We start from the raw sequence: 21156 nt of genomic DNA on the forward strand, positions 1-21156 counted from the left end.
TTAATTTCTTCTTGACTCTAAAGGAAATGGATCTAAAATTTCTGCATTAAGTATAGTGTTTGTTGTAGGCTTTTGGTTTATAAACTCCACCAAATTAAGGAAGTTTTTTTCCTGATACAATACCTTGCTAAAATGTTTTTCATTGTTGAATGGTTTTCAACTTATTAGAATGGCTAAACTGAACAAAACAAGGACATTAAGTATTGCCCTTGTCAGAGCTGAAAGAAAGAGATGCAATGATGACATTTAGGGCTGCGGGTGCTGGTTGCATGGATGCTTTTCAGTTTATGAAAATTATCTGATCAACACATTTATGATTTATATATATTTTTGTGAGTATATTATCCATTCATGCATTTTTAAATTAGACAATAATGATGTTCTGGACTTTATCAATTTTTTCCTGCCTATATTGATATAATTACATTGAGAGGTTTGTTTCATTTTATTTACACCCTTGAGAAAAACCTTCATTGAGCATGTTGAATGAACTTGTTAATGTATGTTGAATTTGATTCCAAAATGAAATTAAGATTTCTGTTTATTCTAAAAGTGAAATGAGCCTACAATTTTCTCACTTTGTACTTGTGCAGTTTTGGAATTGTGGTTAAACTATGAGTGTCTTGATATCCTTTTCTACTTTCTGGAATAATGGTATGAGATAAGAAATGTCTTGTCATTGATAGCTTAGCAGAACTCAAAAATTATCTGGTCTTGGGTCTTTTGGGGGAAAGGAGGTATTTAACTATCCTTTCTCTTTATTTAGAGTCTGTTGGAATGTTAGAGTTTCATATTTCTTTCAATCATAGCATTTTATAACTGTTTTAAAATGTGTCCACTTTGTCACAGTGTTCCAGTTTGTTAGCATACTTTCTTTGTGTTGTTTCATGGTTTTATTCCATTCTGTTTAAAACTCTTGCCCATGTGAAATTTATTTTGTGGTAAAGTTGGATTGTTGTTCTAGCTTTACTTTTTCCCTACATGGCTACTCAGTTATCCTCACATTATTTATTCAATAATACATTTTTTTTTTCCCCCAGGGAAGCTGATTGATGTCAGAGAGATAGCCATGAGTGGCAGCTCCATTGTTCACTAGTAACATCAATGGAATGAGAAACACTGGGACAGAACAGTGAGGATGTGAGCCTTCTTGCCATTTTTCCCACAGTGAAGATAGAGGAAATGAAAAAACAAATACACATCCAGATAAGCATGCCCAGACAGACCCTGCTGGCCTGTCTCCAATGGAGGGGACCCAGGGGAGAACTAGGCAGGTAAAATCAATCACACAGCAGGAAGCTCAACTGAGGCATGTACTGTGGCACTTGGCATATGAGGTTGTCACAACAACAAAGCCAGTATTCCCTCTGTTTTCTCCCTCTGCATTTTATTCTTCAATATCAAAACAAATGAGCAGGCCATTTCCCCAAAGTGCCTGTGACTTACTTTGCAGGAACTCTGGATTTCAGCTGTGTTGGAGACGCTCCCCAAGGCTCCAGAAAGAAGTGATCTCGCCTTCCTCAGCAGCAGGGAAATAACAGGCCCCATCTCAGCAGGAGCAGGGGATGGGGGCCGGGGAGGCAGGGGGGTGGCTGGAAAACATGTCCCTCACAAGAGTCTCAGTTACGCTTTTCCTTTGGCTCGGGCAGAGTAGAATATACAGCGAAAACTACGTGCTACAGATCCCAAACATGGATGACCTTCATTGTCTTTAGAATATTCATAGTGAGGTGTGGAGGAATAGAAGAGAAAAGATTATTCACTCTTCAAAGAACTAGTCCTACCCCACACTATATCTCCATCATGAAGCATTTAGGTAGAAAATGCAATACACCCCACTCAATATTTGTCAGGAAGAAAGGAGAAAGAAAATGAACCTCTTAACAATAGAATGAATATTCTTCTTTTCAGTCTGATTGGGCCATTTAGGCTACCTGACCAATGCTGCTGCACCCATAACAGTCGTTAAATAATCCTCTGCACTTATTAGCTTAAACCTGTCTTCCAAAGCCAATCATAGGCAAAGGGAAAGGGAGATGGGACCATGTGATTGGACAGCTCTTTCCCTTGTCTGGTCCTGGATGCTAATTATGTGGACAGACTAAGGAGGATTAGACTCCTGAAACAAACTGAACATGTAGTGGGAAAAAGGAAGAAACAATGTTCCTGATGTATTTTTCTTTTATTTTTTAATTGTTTAAATCATGATAATATATATATAAAACATAAAATTTGCCATTTTAACCATTTCTTCAGTGTAGAGTTCAGTGACATTCATTAAATTCACAGTATTCTGCAATCATCACTACTATATACTTCCAAAAATATTTCATCATCCCAGAGAGAAACTGTAATCATCAAGCAATAACTCCCCATTCTTCCCTACTCCCAGCCCCTCGTGAACTCTAATCTGTTTCATGTTGCTATTTCATATAAGTGGAATTATATAATACTCATCCTTTTTTGTCTTGCTTATTTCACTTAGTATGCTTCCAAGATTCATCTGTGTCTTGACATGCATTAGAACTCAATTCCTTTTATAGCTGAAAAATATTCCATTGTTTGTATACACCCCATTTAGCTTTCCCATTCCTCTGTTGTTGGACACTTGAATTGTTTCCACTTGTTGGCCATTGGAAATAATGCTGCAACGAACATTGGCATACAAGTATCTGAATGAGTTCCTGTTTTCAATTACTTGGGGTATATACCTAAAAGTAGAACTGCTGAGCCATAGGGCAATCCTACATTTAGCTTTCTGTAGAACTGCCAACCTGTTTTCCACAGTGGCTAAATCAACATACATTCCCATCCTGTAGTGTATAAATGTTTCAGTTTCTCCATATCTTCATCAATACTTGTTTTTTTTTCTTAAATTATAGACATTTTAATGGGAATGAAGTGGCAACTTAAAGTGTTTCTGATTTGTATTTCCCAGAAGGCAATGGCACCCCACTCCAGTACTCTTGCCTGGAAAATCCCATGGGTGGAGGAGCCTGGTAGGCTGCAGTCCATGGGGTCGCTAAGAGTCAGACACGACTGAGCAACTTCACTTTCACTTTTCACTTTCATACATTGGAGAAGGAAATGGAAACCTACTCCAGTGTTCTTGCCTGGAGAATCCCAGAGATGGGGGAGCCTGGTGGGGCTATGGGGTCTCACAGAGTCGGACACGACTGAAGTAACTCAGCAGCAGCAGCAGCAGCAGCAGCAGCAGCAGCAGCAGCAGCAGCAGCAGCAGCAGCAGCAGCAATGACTAATTCAACTTCCCAGGTGGCACTAATGATAAAGAACCTGCCTGCCAATGCAGGAGACTTAAGAGATGCCAGTTTGATTCCTGGGTCAAGAAGATACCCTGGAGGAGGTCATGGCAACCCACTCCAATATTCTTGCCTGGAGAATCCCATGGATAGGGAACCTGATGAGAGTTGGACACAACTGAAGGGATTTATCATGCATGCATGCAATGACTAATGATGTTGAGCAGTTTTTCATGATATATATATTAACCATCTATATATATTCTTTTAAGAAATGTCTATCCAAATCATGTACTCATTTTTCCCAATTGTTTTTACCAACAACTAGTGTTATTTGCCTTGTTGTTGAGTTGTAGGAGTTCTTTATAAATTCTAGACAGTAAACACTTTTCTGATTCTTAAATACCTTCTTCCATTCTGTAATTTATCATTTCACTTTCTTGACAATGTTTGACAAAGAAAACATCATTTCGTGAAATATTCATTGTGTTCCTTTCTCTTTGTCTTTTCCTTCTGGGACTTCCATGATATATTGTTGTCCCTGATAGTGTCTCATATATCCCTTAGGCTCTGTTCGTATTTCTTTGTTATTTTTCCTCTTGTTCCACATAGCTGATGATTTCAATTTTCCCATCTTCAAATTTACTGATACTTTCTTTTGCCTGGTGAAATCTGCTGTTGAACTCTACTAGTTTGTTTTCTTTTTAGTCATTGTACTTGTCACCTCCAGAATTTGTTTTTTTTTTTTATTGACTAGTTTATATGTCATTATTGATATTCTCATTTTTCTTACTTCACTTTTTGATTTTTTGAAAGTCTTTGTCCATATTTTTCTATTTATTCTGGAGCATATTTTAAGACAGTTGTTTAAAAGTCTTTGTCTAATAGATGCTAGAAAAAAAGAAAACTACAGGCCAATATCACTGATGAACATAGATGCAAAAATCTTTAACAAAATTCTAGCAAACAGAATCCAACAACATATTAAAAAGATCACACATCATGACCAAGTGGGCTTTACCCCAGGGAGGCAAGGATTCTTCAATATCCACAAATCAATCAATGTAATACACCACATTAACAAATTGAAAAATGATTATCTCAATACATGCAGAGAAAGCCTTTGACAAAATTCAACATCCATTTATGATAAAAAACCCTCTAGAAAGCAGGAATAGAAGGAACAAACCTCATCATAATAAAAGCTATATATGACAAACTCACAGCAAACATTACCCTCAATGGTGAAAAATTGAAAGCATTTCCCCTAAAGTCAGGAACAAGACAAGGGTGCCCACTCTCACCACTACTATTCAACATAGTTTTGGAAGTTTTGGACACAGCAATCAGAGCAGAAAAAGAAATAAAAGGAATCCAGATTGGAAAAGAAGAGGTAAAACTCTCACTGTTTGCAGATGACATGATCCTCTACTTAGAAAACCCTAAAGACTCCACCAGAAAATTACTAGACCTAATCAAGGAATATAGTAAAGTTGCAGATTATAATATCAACACACAGAAATCCCTTGTATTCCTATACACTAACAATGAGAAAACAGAAAGAGAAATTAAGGAAACAATTCCATTCACCATTGGAGTGAAAAGAATAAAATACTTAGGAATCAGTTCAGTTCAGTCGGGTCCAACTCTTTGCGACCCCATGAACTGAAGCACACCAGGCCTCCCTGTCCATCACCAACTCCCAGAGTTCACTCAAACTCATGTCCATTGAGTTGGTGATGCCATCCAGCCATTTCATCTCTCTGTCATCCCCTTCTCCTCCTGCCCCCAATCCCTCCCAGCATCAGAGTCTTTTCCAATGACTTTCCACCTCTTCACATGAGGTGGCCAAAGTATTGGAGTTTCAGCTTTAGCATCAGTCCTTCCAGTGAACACCCAGGACTGATTTCCTTTAGAATGGACTTGTTGGATCTCCTTGCAACCCAAGGAACTCTCAAGAGTCTTCTCCAACACGACAGTTCAAAAGCATCAGTTCTTCGGCGCTCAGCTTTCTTCACAGTCCAACTTTCACATCCATACATGACCGCTAGAAAAACCATTGCTTTGACTAGACGGACCTTTGTTGGGGAAGTAATGTCTCTGCTTTTCAATATGCTATCTAGGTTGGTCATAACTTTCCTTCCAAGGAGTAAGCATCTTTTAATTTCATGGCTGCAGTCACCATCTGCAGTGATTTTGGAGCCCCCCCAAAATAAAGTCTGACACTGTTTCCACTGTTTCCCCATCTATTTCCCATGAAGTGATGGAAGCAGATGCCATGATCTTCATTTTCTGAATGTTGAGCTTTAAGCCAACTTTTTCACTCTACTCTCACTTTCACCAAGAGGCTTTTTAGTTCCTCTTCACTTTCTGCCATAAGGGTGGTGCCATCTGCATATCTGAGGTTATTGATATTTCTCCCGGCAGTCTTGATTCCAGCTTGTGCTTCTTCCAGCCCAGTGCTTCTCATGATGTACTCTGCATAGAAGTTAAATAAGCAGGGTGACAATATACAGCCTTGACGTACTCCTTTTCCTATTTGGAGCCAGTCTGTTGTTCCATGTCCAGTTCAAACTTTTGCTTCCTGACCTGCATATATGTTTCTCAAGAGGCAGGTCAGGTGATCTGGTATTCCCATGTCTTTTAGAATTTTCCACAGTTTATTGTGATCTGCACAGTAAAAGGCTTTGGCATAGTCAATAAAACAAAAATAGATGTTTTTCTGGAGCTCTCTTCCTTTTTCCATGATCCAGCAGATGTTGGCAGTTTGATCTCTGGTTCCTCTTAAGAATATATCTACCCAAAGAAACAAAAGACCTATATATAGAAAACTATATAACACTGGTGAAAGAAATCAAAGAGGACACTAATAGATGGAGAAATATGCCATGTTCATGGATCAGAAGAATCAATATAGTGAAAATGAATATACTAACCAAAGCAATCTATTGATTCAATGCAATCCCTATCAAGCTACCAATGGTATTTTTCACAGAGCTAGAACAAATAGTTTCACAATTTGTATGGAAATACAAAAAACCTTGAATAGCCAAAGCAATCTTGATAAAGAAGAATGGAACTGGAGGAATCAACCTGCTTGACTTCAGGCTATACTACAAAGCCACAGTCATCAAGACAGTATGGTACTGGCACAAAGACAGACATATAGATCAATGGAACAAAATAGAAAGCTCAGAGATACCTATGGACCAATGGACACCTTATCTTTGACAAAGGAGGCAAGAATATACAGTGGAGAAAAGACAATCTCTTTAACAAGTGGTGCTGGGAAAACTGGTCAACCACTTGTAAAAGAATGAAACTAGAACACTTTCTAACACCACACACAAAAATAAACTCAAAATGGATTAAAGATCTAAAAGTAAGACCAGAATCTATAAAACTCCTAGAGGAAAACAGGCAAAACACTCTCTGACATAAACCACAGCAGGATTCTCAATGACCCATCTCCCAGAATATTGGAAATAAAAGCAAAAATAAATAAATGGGACCTAATTAAAATTAAAAGCTTCTGCACAGCAAAGGAAACTATAAGCAAGGTTAAAAGACAGCCTTCTGAATGGGAGAAAATAATAGCAAACGAACCAACAGACAAAGAATTAATCTCAAAAATATACAAGCAACTCCTGCAGCTCAATTCCAGGAAAACAAACGACCCAATCAAAAAGTGGGCCAAAGAACTAAACAGACATTTCTCCAAAGAAGACATACAGATGGCTAGCAAACACATGAAAAGATGCTCAATGTCACTGATTATCAGAGAAATGCAAACCAAAACCACAATAAGGTACCATTTCATGCCAGTCAGAATGGCTGCAATCCAAAAATCTACAAGCAATAAATGCTGGAGAGGGTGTGGTGAGAAGGGAACCCTCTTACACTGTTGGTGGGAATGCAAGCTAGTACAGCCACTATGGAGAACAGTATGGAGATTCCTAAAAAAACAGGAAATAGAACTGCCATATGACCTAGCAATCCCACTTCTGGGCATACACACCGAGGAAAGCAGAATTGAAAGAGACACGTGTACCCCAATGTTCATTGCAGCACTGTTTATAATAGCCAGGACATGGAAGCAACATAGATGTCCATCACCAGACAAATGGGTGAGAAAGCTGTGGTATATATAGACAATGGAATATTACTTAGCCATTAAAAAGAATGCATTTGAATCAGTTTCTAATGAGGTGGATGAAACTGGAGCCTATTATACAGAGTGAAGTAAGCCAGAAAGAAAAACACCAATACAGTATACTAATGCATATATATGGAATTCAGAAAGATGGTAACGATAACCCTGTATGCGAGACAGCAAAAGAGACACAGATGTATAGAACAGTCTTATGGACTCTGTGGGAGAGGGCAAGGGTGGGATGATATGGGAGAATGGCATTGAAACATGTAAATTATCATATGTGAAACAAATCACTAGTCCAGGTTCCATGCATGATACAGGGTGCTCTGGTCTGGTGCACTGTGATGACACAGAGAGATGAGATGGGGAGGGAGGTGGGAGAGGGATTCAGTATGGGGAACGCATGTACACCCATGGCGGATTCATGTCAATGTATGGCAAAACCAATACAATATTGTAGAGCAGAAAAAATAATAATAATAAAAAGAGGAAATAAATAAACAAATAAAATCAATATGGACAGACACACACAAAATTCTTTGTCTAGTAAGTTAAATGTCTAATCTTCCTCTGGGATGGTTTCTTACTACTTATTTTATTCTTTGATGGATTATTTGTTCCTGTTACTTTGTATGCCTTCTGATTTTTTTTGTTGATTGTTGTTGTTGAACACCAGAAATTTGAGTATTATAATACAGTAACTTTGCAAATTAAATTCTCCCTTTACCTTCAGTTCAGTTCAGTTCAATTCAGTTCAGTCGCTCAGTCGTGTCCAACTCTTTGCGACCCCATGAACTGCAGCATGCCAGGCCTTCCTGTCTATCACCAACTCCTGGAGTTCACTCAGACTCACGCCCATCAATTCAGTGATGCCATCAAGCCATCTCATCCTCTGTTGTCCCCTTCTCCTCTTGCCCCCAATCCCTCCTAGCATCAGAGTCTTATCCAATGAGTCAACTCTTCACAGGAGTTGGCCAAAGTACTGGAGTTTCAGCTTCAGCATCATTTCCTCCAAAGAAATCCCAGGGCTTACCTTAGCATTTGCCAACTTTTCCTGATTGTTGTAGTCTCTGTAAGTTACTTTTCAACAGTTTTTTTTGCAGGCTGCATTATCTGTCTTGTGTGGTCGATGAAGTCTCTTTTCTTTAGCTTGTGGTTAGCTAGTGTTTTGACAGGTGGTTTTTTTTTTTTAATACAAGAACATTTTTAAGTTGCCTTTTTCTTAATTTAGTATTCACTTAGTTTCTGTATGTAATCATTTTTTTTTCCTAGAATTCCAGTACAGTTGGTTCCTTAAGTTTTCACTTGGTTTTAAAGTTTATGTAAGGGAACAACAGCTTGGAGCTGCCTCTTCCATCATTTTTCCAATGTCTAATTCAATAGAATTCTTTTTTTATTGAAGTATTCTTAATTTACAATGCTGTTAGTTTCAGTGATACAGTCAAGAAATTCAGATATATATATATATATATATATATATAGATATATATATATATATATATATATATACCTGATTCTTTTTTATTAGGCTATTACAAGATTCTTTTCCACACAGGCTGTTACAAGATATTGAATATAGTTCCCTATATGATACAGTAGGTCGTTGTTTGTCTACTTTTTGTACTGTGTATTTGTTAATCCCAAACTCCTAATTTATCCTTCACCTTCTTTCCCTTTTGGTAGAAATGAGTTTGTTTTCTATGTCGATAAGTCCATTTCTATTTTGCAAATAAGTTCATTAAGATATTTTCTAGATTCCGAATATAAGTGATATCATATTATATGTCTTTCTTTATTTGGCTTACTTTACTTAGTATGATAATCTTTGGGTTCAATCATGTTTCTGCAAATATCATTATTTCATTCTTTTTTATGGCTGGTTAATATTGTGTTGTACATACATACCGCATCTTCTTTATCCATTCATTTGTCAATGGATATTCAGATTGCTTCCACATCTTAGCTATTGTAAATAGTACTGCTATGAACATTGGGGTGCATGTATCTTTTCAAATTAGTTTCTGTCTTTTCCAGATATATGCTTGAAGAGTGAGACTGCTGGATCATATATTAGTTCTATTTTTAGTTTTTTAAGGAAACTCCATATTATTTTCCATAGTGGCTGCACCACTTTACATTCCTACCAACAATGTAGGAGAGTTCCCTTTTCTTCAGCATTTATTATTTGTAGACTTTTTTGATGGTGGTCATTTTGACTGGTGTGAGGTGATAGTTTTTATTTGCATTTCTCTAATAATTAGTTAGATTGACCATGTTTTCATGTGCCTGTTGGCCATCTGTATGTCTTTTTTGGAGAAATGTGAATTTAGATCTTCTGCCCATTATTTTGAAGATTATTTGTCTTTTATTTGTGTGTTTTTTTAAGTTGAGTTATATGAGCTCTTCTCATAAAACAGAATTCTTTTGAAGATCAACCCTAGAGTGACTTTTGAATAAAGTCCTGGTATAGCTAAGAGCAAGCATGTACTGAAGAATTCATGCCTTAATTGAACTCAAATGGAGGGCAGTTGCAGTAGTGGTAATTGTTTAGTTTGCCTTGTGCAAGACACCCTCCTAACTGAGTGACTCAGTCTTTGCTTCCAAAAATGTACAGGGAAGTGAGGATTTGGAGAAGGCATAAAGACTAATGACGTTTAGTCTTTAACATTAACATTAACATTTATTGGCACTATTCTTATCACTGTCACCTCATTCTTGAAGCTGTCACTGACTCAGTCTCTCCATTTCTCTGCTGCACTAATCAGAGCAGGTAGTTGGGAATAATTGAGACCCAAGTTTAGAACCAGATAGAACTGCAGTCATATGTTACAGCTTGGTGATCCTGGTTAGGGAACCAAGCTCTTTGTTCTTAGTTTTCTCACCAAAGAAGTGGGGATAATATTGCACAGTATGCACTGAGCAATTGGGAAAACTAAATGAGCAACAGTTAGGGCCCAGCATGTCACAAGACCTCCATAAAAGTTGGTGTGATGGTGTTGCCCCTTTTTCAGGGCTTTGGGCTCAGTCTTCAAACTTGATAACAAGCTGTCTTCTCATTCTTTCAGGTACAGATGTCACTGCCCTCTGCTTTCCCTATTCCTGGCCTCTCTAAGTATACCTCAGTCCTACCCAATTCCAACCTAGGACCTCATTCTTGGTGGATGTTTCTGGCAGCCCCACGATAGAGCTGAGTTCCAAAAAACCAGTCCTTCATCTCCCCAGGGGCCCTTCCAGAACCTCCACTCTCCATTTCTCCTCTTCTAAGGTGTACAGTGTTCAGCCAATGATTTCTTACCACTTCTTAGCTGTTCTCCCTCATATTACCCAAGAGGCACAGTCAGGGGTGGGGTGGAAGCAGGAGGGAACTTTTAAAGAATAATTTATTTTTCCCTTGAGTATGTTTCTTGGTCTTCCTAATCCCTCCAACTTTTCTCCTGAAGAATTCAGCTCATATCTGGATTTTGACTTTCCAAAATCTACAGTCCCACCCAGAAGAGAAAGAGCTCAGGGCATATACAGTAGGAACATCCAGGAAGACATGAATCAGGGTTTCCCATTCTCTACTTCTCAAACTAGTGAAGAGTTTCACAGTATAGGGGGAAAGGTTGAGAGTTGACATTTCTGAAGTCCCTTAGAAATAAAGCTCCTTTCTGGGTGAAAAATAACAAAACCCTCAACTAGGGATGAGATAGTCAAGAACTGAGCAGACAATCTGTCCCCTTTCCTAGGCACAGCCCCAAGGTAAATTCAACATAATATGTTATGTTTAGGGTAGCAAAGGAGGCCTGAAATAACCTAGACAACATGGTGTGACTCAGTACTGAGTCACTAGCCAGTGACTAGTCAAAGTAGACTGACCACGAAGGCTAGGACTACATGCATCTCAATAAAGTCTGCTATGAGCAAATAACACTGAGATCTTTTAACTACCAAACTTATAACACCCCAAATTAGGTCCAAACCCAAGGAAAGTAAAGGAAGACCAATTTGACTTAAATCATATATGTATATTCTCAGCAAAATGGAGACATAAAATAAAAATTAAGTTACGGAAAGAATATGACATTTCTCTTTCCTGAGGTTTAGCCTCTACATAGTCAGAAAGACTCATGCCTGTGTCTTTTTTTCACATTAGAAAAGCTACATGGTTAGCTGGCAAGAGGAGGGAGAAACTTCGAGAGCCAAAGATCTGTTTGAGAGGTCAGCTTGACAGCAGCAGCTCTGCCCTCACTCTGATCCTGCCTGCAGATCTCCTGCAGAGCCCCCATTAGCCAAATCCAACTGGAAGCAGAGGGCAGGAGAGACGGGATTGGGCAGTTGGTACAGGCCAGCTTCCTATGACTGAAAGCATTGTAAAGAAGGGTAGAAAATGAATCTGGAGAGTGAAGGGAAGATGACCAGAACCATGTGACAATATACCCTTATTGGAATGAAAAACAGGAAAAATTGCCTTCTTGATCTACCTTGGGGCTGAAGGAGGAGCTAAACCTAGGAGGAACTGGAGACCACTTCAGTCAACAAAGATGACACCTATGAGATCATCTATAGAATCCCTTGTCCAAGGAGGAAAGATAAAGGATGGAGCTAGAAAATAGTCAGTCATCTTAGAAACTGCATGGTGGATCACACCAGAGAACTAAGAGTGGTTACACTGGCAGGTGAGAAAATGAACCAAGGAGTTAGATATGAGAATAGCAAGAAGATAATTCCCAAAAGTCTGGGCTTCTCTTTAGTTTAAACTTTTCTGCAACCATTGGTTTGAATCAGTGCCATGCAAACCATTTTGTTTGCTACAGAAGCTCCATCCCCAAGAAGGAAATGGAGAACTGCATTATGGGTATCTTCAGGGACCTCTCAGGATCCAGCCATGTGTGCAGCTTGGATCAGAGTGCTGCTTAGAGGAATGAGCTGAGTTGAGTTGCAATTGACTAGTTGACACGATAGCATGCAATTTAATTAAATGTTTGTTTATTTCTAATTTGCAATTTTATTTTAGGAGCCAATAATTTTTTTTTTCTCACATCTCAAACACTTTCTCAGACCTTTGTAAAGCTCAGATAAGGATAGTGAAGAGGAGTCTCTGAGAAACAGCTGTGTAGGTGGCCTGTAACAACCTGTCCAGATGGATGTTTGAGGATGGAGGGCTCCAAGAGGGAAGTTGCCAAAAACTAACAGAGTACCTAATTGCCAGACCATATTGAGAGAGGCTTGCAGATAGCCCACAGGTATGGGAAGAGGGAGTCACAAATACATATAAAACTAATCCATTTTTAAGTCAGTAATTAGCTCTCAGAAAAGTTAAACACTGCACGAGAAATGAAATGTAATTATGCAACCTAACTAACATCAGTTATGAACAATATTTACATAATCATAGTATCAAACAAGGGAATATTGATTTAACTTGAAATTATAATTTAACTTTATTGAGATGGTAGGAGAGGGGAGATAGACACAGAGCCTAATGTTTCTGTACTAAAAGCTTACCTTCCACAGTGAGATATAAACAAATACTAGATAAATTAAATAAAGAAGAGTGGGGTTAAGCAATGGAAACTAACATCAGAAGAAACTCAATGGCTGGGTCTGCCAAGCACAGGTTACTATCTATCTTATGAGTAACAAGAGGTAAAGGGAAGGGTTCATGTGTGGGTCCCCATGCCTGGCCATCTGGGGTAAGCCCCAATATGGCAATCCCTGGACACCAGCAAGTTTTCTTCCAGCAGTTTCCTCCTTGGCTAGTTTCCCAGAACATTCACTGCAGTTTCTTTTCTTTATGACAGGCTTATCCTTTCACTGGATATTTACAAAGTTAAAGGGATAACCTCACTGGGGATCAGAGTGGCATGTGCCTTCCATCCTCTGCCCCATCTCCTGTGAGAGTTAAGAAGACACAGGCACTCAGGGACCCTGAACGACAGCTCTGCCAGATTCAGTTCAGGCTCCATGTCACAGCAGTAGGCAGTGAGAGCACCCCCAGATCCTGAATGCTGACCAATGTCTTCACTTAATGGGGTTCACAGCCAAGATCCTCTTGGAGTATTGCCAGAAGGTTCTGTCTCCCCCAAGATGATTCCCTCCCTGGAGAAAGTCCATATCGCGTCCAACAACTTGGGGTACAAAGGCCCCCTTTCCTCAATTAGGGGCATTTCTGAAGGGCCAGCCCAGCCTCAGAGTATCTCCATGGATCTGTTCAGGCCTCTGTTGGGGCTGTACTCAGCTGAGCTCTCCCCTATATCTGACCACACTCTCCTCTGCTCGAGAGCACTACCTACACAGAGACCTCCATCTCAGTCTGTTTCCCTGCCCATCACTCCCCCGGGGCCTTAGCTAACACCACACTATTGGCAATGCCTGGGAGGATATCTCTTCTTTTCAGGCCCCATGTCCTACTTGAGCCTGCTGCTGCCCACAGGCCCTGGAAAAGCAGCCAGTCCTGGGGGAAGCCATGCTCTTATTAATACCTGGCAGGTGAAGGGCTCATAACTCTCGAAGCCATGCTGGCCGCCTGAGAGTCACCAATGTGGCTGGACTTCTCCTGGGGCCTGGTGCTACTATTTGTTTGAGCTCTTTTTTTTCATGTTCCTTTGCTCCTAATCAATCCCAAAGTGCCCCAATGGGTAGAATATGCATTCACATCTAAGAGAACAGACAACACAAACAAAGAAACATACATCTGACCCAGCGAGATTGCTGCTTTGGAAAAAGCTGACCTCTACCCAACTCTAGCAAAACCTTTGCCAAAATCATAGCAATAAGTAAAAATTATCTCCATTTTATGGAAGAGGAAACCAAGGCTCAGAGTGGTAAAGTGTATTGCCCAGGGTCACACAGCAACTGATAAACACAGAGCCAGGTTTAGGGCAAGTCAGCTCATTCCTCCCCTCAGCTGGCCCCATATCAACTGCAGAAATGGCAGACAGTATGATCCTAAAGACACACAGCATGCTAATATATCCCTGGGGTTAAACTTTGTGATTTAGGGGAGGGGTGATGTAAGAAATGATGATTTTCTTTCCTAATAATGTTCAGTCTACAGTTTTAAGGGGAAGATATTCTTTTTTTTATGAATTTGGATGGGGGCATAGTGCTATAAGGGTAACACAGAAAATGTTATTTATATCTATAAAGCATTTCCTGGCTGCTAGTAAAACATGCATTCACTGACATTATCTTAGTAAACACAAGAGCAATATGAAGGGAGTGTATATATTTATTATATGGAAAACTAAGGTTCTGAGCACTTCATGCACTTGCCCAAGGTTCCATCGCTCCAGCCAAAGTCCTGCCCAAGTTGAAGCTACATCAGTCCATTACAGCACATGGTGCAGATATGCAAGGGCTTTTCCACAGCTGTGTGTGGACTTTGGCTCGCCAGCAGGGCCAGGTGCTAACCAGGTGCTGGCAGATCCCTGAGGACACACCTCATCCGTCTGAATGAGCAGTTTCTACCTTCTCACACTTGCATTCACTAAGCATTCTATGTGCTTACCAACTGTAGGAAGTCTTTCATTGGTGGAAGCACTGTATATGCTTTCTGCAGTCCACAACCAGCATGGGACTTGCGCACAGAGGGCACTAGTTGTGCATTTAATGGAGGAGAGAGCAGAGTGTGGGCAGAATAGTAACTCTGCTAATCCCTTCTGTCTAAACTTGGAAAGGTCAGGAGTTGCTGGAAGGGGTAGATGAGTTCTCCAAATCTTAGTTATGTAAGTTCTTTCTTGGAATTTGTAGGAGAAGCCATGTAGGATTTTAGAACCTAAATTTGAAAGAAGTTGTTTTCCCATCAAGAAGAAAATTCATAGGAACTTCTCTCTCAAGAGCTGAGGCAAGTAAAGATGTCAACAAATCTGGGGAAGGTCATGGCCAACTGGTGAAGGGTTGAGCTAAATGGTTGTTAATGAGAACCAGAAAATGTGGGATTCTTGACCTAGTTTTGTCAACAATGCCTTGAATGACCTTGGTTGAGGCACCTATATTGACTGGAAGGTTTGGGTTGCAAATAATAGAAAATGTATAATTCATGATATATGAAGAAGCCCAGAGTTAATTCAGACAAACTGTTCTCTGTGATTCTCTACTTCCTCTGGGCCAACTTGCCTCCCAAGAGCCCTTTGCTCATGGGAATAAAGTGACTATAGCAACCCCTTTACCTACATATGGAATACACAGAACTATACAAAATAGAGCTTCATGACCCAGACAAGCAAGATGGTATCATCACTCACCTAGAGCCAGACATCCTGGAGTGCAAAGTCAAGTGGGCCTTAGGAAGCATCACTACAAACAAAGCTAGTGGAGGTGATGGAATTCCAGTTGAGCTATTTCAAATCCTAAAAGATGATGCTGTGAGAGTGTTGCACTCAATATGTCAGCAAATTTGGAAAACTCAGCAGTGGCCACAGGACTGGAAAAGGTCAGTTTTCATTCCAATCCCAAAGAAAAGCAATGCCAAAGAATGCTCAAACTACCACACAGTTGCACTTATCTCACATGCTAGCAACATAATGCTCAGAATTTTCCAAGCCAGGCTTCAATAGTATGTGAACCAAGAACTTCCAGATGTTCAAATTGGATTTAGAAAAGGCAGAGGAACCAGAGATCAAATTGCCAATGGCTGTTGGATCTTCGAAGAAGCAAGAGACTTCCAGAAAAACATCTACTTCTGCTTTATTGAATAAGCCTTTAACTGTGTAGATAAAAACTAACTGTGGAAAATTCTTCAAAATATGGGAATACCAGACCACCTTACCTGCCTCCTGAGAAATCTGTATTCAGGTCAGGAAGCAACAGTTAGAACTGGACATGGAACAGACTGGTTCCAAATTGGGAAAGGAGTACATCAAGGCTGTATATTGTCACCCTGCTTATTTAACTTATATGCAGAGCACATCATGAGAAAGCACAAGCTGGGGTGGATGAAGCACAAGCTGGAATCAAGATTTCCAGGAGAAATATCAATAACCTCAGATATACAGATAACACCACCCTTATGGCAGAAAGCAAAGAACTAAAGAGCTTCTTGATGAAAGTGAAAGAGGAGAGTGAAAAAGTTGGCTTAAAATTCAACATTCAGAAAACTAAAATCATGGCATCTGGTCCCATCACTTCATGGGAAATAGATGGGGAAACAGTGGAAACAGTGTCAGACTTTATTTTTTTGGGCTCCAAAATCACTGCAGATGGTGACTGCAGCCATGAAATTAAAAGATGCTTGCTCCTTGGAAGAAAAGTTATGACCAACCTTGAAAGCATATTAAAAAGCAGAGACATTATTTGCCAACAAAGGTCCATCTAGTCAAAGATATGGTTTTTCCAATAATCACATATGGATGTGAGAGTTGGGCTATAAAGAAAGCTAAGCACCAAAGAAGTGATGCTTTTGAACTGTGGTGTTGGAGAAGACTCTTGAGAGTCCCTTGGACAGCAAGGAGATCCAACGAGTCCATCCTAAAGGAAATCAGTCCTGAATATTCATTGGAAGGACTGATGCTGAAGCTGAAACTCCAATAATTTGGCCACCTGATGTGAAGAGCTGACTCATTGTAAGAGACCCTGATGCTGGGAAAGACTGAGGGCAGGAGGAGAAGGGGATGACAGAGGATGAGATGGTTGGATGGCATCACCAACTCGATGGGTATGAGTCTGAGTAAACTCCGGGAGCTGGTGATGCACAGGGAAGCCTGGTGTTCTGCAGTCCATGGCGTTGCAAAGAGCAGGACATGACTGAGTGACTGAACTGACTGTCGTACCTACATATAGTCCAAAGAAAGATAAAATACATGTCCAAGAATTTATGGTTACAATTGGAGGATTCACTCTAGTTGGACCACTGGGTCTCATGTTCATGCTTAGACCAATCAGCAGCCACTGAGGTTGAATGTGCTGTTCAACATTCCTGGGCCCTGAACTCACTCAGTCTTGGGAAATAGCCTGCTTTTATGAAAGCACATGAAACTCCAATGGGAATCTGAAACTCTTGAGAAGGGGAAAAGGGAAAGATGGTGAAGACGCTACCCACAAGAGTTCAGTGACTGCCATGGTCCTGGGACCCTAAGACCATTATTTCAACCATCAAACATAAATAATAGTAATAACTGCTCAACTTATCACATGGGACTCATGTGTGTTCAAATGAGTTAATGGGAAGTTATACCTTGGAAAGTCTAAAGCTCTACATTGATGGTTCTATATCTTTTCTGGTTACAGACTCTTGAGAATCTGATAAATCTATGAAATCATCATTTCCCAGACAGTCCACTGGTTAAGAATCTGCCTGCCAATGCAGGGGACCTGGGTTGATCCCTGATTCGGGAGACTTGACATGCTGTGAGGCAACTAAGTCCATGTGCCACAACTATTGAACCCACGCTCTAGATCCCATGAGTTGCAACCACTGAGCCTGTGTGCCACCCATGGTACCTGTCTGTGCCTGTTATGAACCGGGTCAGCAGGAGGTGAGTGGAAGTGTCATCTACTGCTCCCCATCAGTTGCACTGCCTGAACCATCCTCCCCCCACCACCCATAGTCTTTTGGCACAGTCCCTGGTGCCAAAAAGGTTGGGGACCACTGCTCTAGAGCCTGCATACCACACCTACTGAAGCCTGCACGCCCTGGATCGCATGCTCTGCAGCAAGAGAAGTTACAGCAGTAAGAAGTCTGAGCACTGCAACTAGAGAGTAACCCCCGCTCACCACAACTAGAGAAAGCCCTCGCACAGCAACAAAGACTTAGCACAGCCAAAAATAAACATGTTTTTAATTATTACTTTTTAAAAAATCTATGATATCTTCACTCCAGAAAAGGAGAACTGATACACAAACTTTTAAATGTAGTTTCAGAAGCCCACTAGTAGGTCCTGCCCAAGGTCCCTGAGTGGCACCCTGCTTTCTCCCTGTGCTTTGTTTCCCACAGAGTTGCCATTTCCTGGGTGCTTTCTAGGTCCCAGGCACTGACCAGGATGCTCTTTAAAGCCAATCTCATTTAATCCTGAAGACAACCATTATCAGAATGAATTATCATGTCCATAGTACAGATGAAGAAACCAAGGCTCAGTGAGGTTAAGTGACTCAAGCAAGGTCACACAGCTAGTAAGTTGTGCAGCCAAGATACAAGCCAGGTCTCCTGATCCAAGTCCAGTGCATTTTCATGTCATATACCTAGAATGTCTTTCCTCTCTGCTGACTCCATACAAATCCTACACAGCTCAGGACTCCCTCTTCTAAGAAACCCTAGTTATATATCATCTTACATGAATCACCTTCACATGGCTGTTTCCTGCTTCACTGGAATGATGGGAGAGCTTCTTGCACAGGCCTCCATATGTGGGTCTATCAGGTCATTGGTGGATCAGCATTAGGTGCTGGGTGAGCTTCTGCCTTCCAGGGAAGGCCAACCAAAGATTTCTCTTCGTTTTGGCTTCACCATCACCAGGTGGGGGCACAAGGTCCACAGTTCCCAGAAATCCGTGGGCACATAGCCCCCATACCACTGGAACCCCAAAGCTGGAGAGCAGAGCCTGCAGCAGAGTCTAGGGACCTAGCACTGTGTGCAGACCTTCTCCTCTTCCCCTGCGTCTTTCGTGGTCTTGAGCTGCATGTTTAGATGCACTGTGCATCTCTCTTGTCACAGTGACCATGGATATCTCACCCAAGATGCTTCACTTGAAGGGAACCGGCTGTGCCACATCATTACTCTTAGGTGTATTCAACAAACTTCTACTGATAGCCACCAGCATTATGGAGCACCTGCCTGGAGCCAGGCTCATTCATGTTCTCACTGCATTCTCAAAACAATCGGAGAGAGAAGAGGAGTTTCCCTTTGACTGGGACTACTTGGAGGGCTGTCTAGGGTCATGATTGGGCCCCAAAGCCCATGCTGACCATTGCACCTTCCTGCTTACTCACTGTCCCCATGAATATACAGGTGCTCTCTTTAATCCATGATGTCTCTGCTAACATCATTGCTGATTGTTCTGGGTAGAGATCAACGGTCGTATATGCACACCAGGGACCTAGAAATGCTTCCCCAGGCATCAATGTGTGGATGCACACCACAGCCTAGCAGAGTCTTGCTCCTGGGGATACTGATTACAATAGTGATGCAGCCTCCCTCTCTGACCTCCTCCCATATAGCCCAACCCACAATATGGATCTTGTCCTCCATCAACCACTATTAGATGGCTTGGCAGTGCTGCTTAACCCTTTCCTTGCAAACTCCTTGCAGACAAAGACTGGGCCATCCTCACCTCTTACCCTACACTGCCTATCTTTCGCTATTCAAAGACACTTAAAAGTTCTTATAGTGGGGATAAAAGGAGGAAGTAACTGCAAAATTGCAACACAAAGCACATTCCTGCACAGGCACCTCCTCTGTTGGCATCATCCTCTTCTGTTGGCATCATCCTCCTCTGTTGGCATCATCCTCCTGTGTTGGCATCCTCCTCCTCTGGCTCGTCTTCACTCCACAGACAGGGCTGGGCAATGCTCACCAGACAGATTAGTTTGGATCTGCTTTCCCCAATGCTGCACGTGGGAAACTGCAGCAGTTCTTCCCAATGAAGCAGAGAAACCTGGCGCCCTGCAGTTCTTTCTTATAAGCCCAAGGGCCTGAGGCTGATGAGCTCTGAGAAAAGGCAACACTTATCATGGGCAGAGAAAATCCAACAGGGTCTGGCTCCTCATATGGGCACAGAACAGGGGAGGAGGGAAGCCAGCCTAGGTTTGTTAATAAGGATGAAATCTCAGGCCCAGTGGGAGCCAACCTGTCAGAGTTCAAAACTCTGGAGCATAAAATGCTATTTTCCCTAGAAATTGAATTAGCATCCTTTTTTTTTTTTTTAACTTATCTAAAGTTTATCCCTCCAGTCAACTCTCCTTCCCCACCCAAACCACAGTTTCCAATTCACAGTTGGCTTCTAGATGTTATCATAAAAGACATTACATTTAAGTTCATAAACATGTCATCAGAAAAAGACAAGAAGTCAACTTATGAGGGTTCCTACTAGCCAAAGATGGGGGCAATCCAAGCCTCAAAGAGGAATAAACTCTGGAATGAATTGAATACATGAAATACATGTTACAAAACATCCATCACAGAATGCAGGGTATATGAGAATTCTCTGTATGTCTCTTCAACTTTTTTGTAAATCTAAAACTATTCTCAAATTACTTACTAATAAGAAGTCAAACATGAAAGTTCACATACTGTTGTTGTTCAGTTGCCAAGTCGTGTCTGACTCTGTGACCCCATGGACTGGAACACATCAGGCCTTCCTGTCCTTATGATCTCCAGGAGTCTGTCCAAGTTCATGTCCATTGAATCGGTGATGCCATCCAACCATCTCATTCTCTCCTGCCCGCTTCTCCTCCTGCCTTCAATCTTGCCCAGCATCAGGGTCTTTTCCAGTGAGTTGGCTCTTCGCATCAAGTGGCCAAAGTATTGGAGCTTCAGCTTCGACAACAGTCCTTCCAATGAGTATTCAGGGTTGATTTCCTTTAGGACTGGCTGGTCTGATTCTGTAATGGAAAAGGCCCACAGTAAGCAAATCACACAGACAGAAAGCAGAGCTGTGGTTGCTTGGGGGCTGACAGGAGGCAGGGGAAGTAAGGAGTCATGGTTTAATGAGCAGGGGGTTTCCACTGATGACAGTAAGGAGGCTCTGAAACTGAATAGTGATGATGGTTTCACAACATTATGAATGTGCTAAATATCACTGAAGTGTACACTTTAAAATGGGG

General features: G+C 41.0%; 1 long non-coding RNA gene across 2 annotated transcripts in view; it reads right to left on the reverse strand.

Annotated features, from left to right (window-relative positions):
• The window catches only part of LOC138434047 (uncharacterized), a 74324-nt gene extending 53403 nt beyond the window's left edge, over window positions 1-20921 (reverse strand). Inside the window, exon 1 of one of the 2 annotated variants that reach the window (XR_011254619.1) lies at window positions 20624-20921. This is a non-coding gene — a long non-coding RNA (uncharacterized lncRNA). The remainder of the gene's footprint in view (window positions 1-20623) is intronic. The other variant, XR_011254620.1, reaches the window with a different exon arrangement.
• Between the last annotated feature and the right edge of the window lie 235 nt (window positions 20922-21156).

The sequence above is a fragment of the Ovis canadensis genome, chromosome 2 (genome assembly GCF_042477335.2).
Source record: "Ovis canadensis isolate MfBH-ARS-UI-01 breed Bighorn chromosome 2, ARS-UI_OviCan_v2, whole genome shotgun sequence".
Classification (NCBI taxonomy): domain Eukaryota; kingdom Metazoa; phylum Chordata; class Mammalia; order Artiodactyla; family Bovidae; genus Ovis; species Ovis canadensis.